This window comes from Mustela nivalis, assembly GCF_964662115.1.
Source record: "Mustela nivalis genome assembly, contig: HAP1_SCAFFOLD_131, whole genome shotgun sequence".
Lineage (NCBI taxonomy): Eukaryota > Metazoa > Chordata > Mammalia > Carnivora > Mustelidae > Mustela > Mustela nivalis.
In genome coordinates this window covers 862,617-863,926 of record NW_028136488.1, presented here as the reverse complement: position 1 = coordinate 863,926, position 1,310 = coordinate 862,617, and positions in this window count along the sequence as shown.

Below are 1,310 nucleotides of genomic sequence, written 5' to 3'. Positions count from 1 at the left end.
CCCCAATATGCTGGTATTGGAAACCAGAACTCTGAGGAGAGATGCCTGAAAACCAAGGCAATGGATCTGATTAGGGCCTGGGGCCTGTCTGGTTTAATCTTCTTCTCTCGGTTCATCTGTCTATGGGATTGAGTGGAGGTAGTTCCTCAGCTGGTGTCAGATTGCCCCTATTTGTCCTGGGCAGTCTACACTATTGGGATGGCCACTTTGACTTTGGAGGTTTCTCCTAATTTGCAAGTTTGTGGCCAATGAAATGGGCAGAATTCCTTTGGGGAGGGAAGGCACAATCCTGAGGTGTGGCTCTAGGGGCTCAAGCATGGAGGGGGTGTGGGTCAGAGCTGTGGGGACAGAAGTCTGAAAACAGAAACTCGTCTTAGGTTTGGGGACATAGGTATGGGAGGCCCGATCTACAGACCTTGAGGAGAACTCTTCAGGATATGAACAAAGAGTGAGTGTGAGGCACTTGCTCAGGCTTTTGACTCTGGATTTTGTGTCACTGATGGCCGTGGAATGTAGGGGCGTCCTCATGGACCATGGGTGAGACTTCCTCTATGGGGATTTGGATGATCCCAATATTTTGGGGTCATTCCGTGGGATGGGAGGAGTCCATTCTGTTTTTTTTTTTGTTTGTTTGTTTGTTTGTTTGTTTGTTTGTTTGTTTTTTACCTCAGGTGTGCCACTAAAGAGGGATACCAGAGCAGAACCCTGGGAAGGGGCGACTGGACAACCCGAACTCTGTATAAGATTGGGGGCCTAAGGGCATGGCAATCCCCATATGGGGTACCTTGGTCCAGCCACTGAGAGGTCTTACTTGAGTACAGTGCTCACACTGAGGGTCACAATGCATGTTTGTGCCCAATGTAGGCATCAAGCATGGGCGGGGACTCATGGGCCATGCTTGATTCTCCTACACTGAACTTTGGACAACATACGAACCACAAGGTTTCTTGCCATGGGGAAGGAAGAATTCTGATTTCTGCATCATGTTCACCCCTGGGCAGTGACTGGAGATAAGATCTAAGTTCTGAATCCAGAAAATCGAGGTTGGGATGAGATGATAACCTAAGGTCATGGAGGGTCCGATGTGCTCAGTGTGCGGTCAGCTTTCTGGGTGTTGTTCAGGAGGTATGGATTCAGGCTGTGTCAGACAGTGCATTAGTGCCCAGGTTAGACTGTATAATTTGGGTACAGTTGAGTTCCATGTAGGTTCATCCTCATTTATTGTGTCAGGGAAGCTCACTGGGGCAACATTTTTCTTCTGGTGGGCAGGCAGAGTGCAGCATTGTGGGTCCAGAATTGCCAAACTTGAG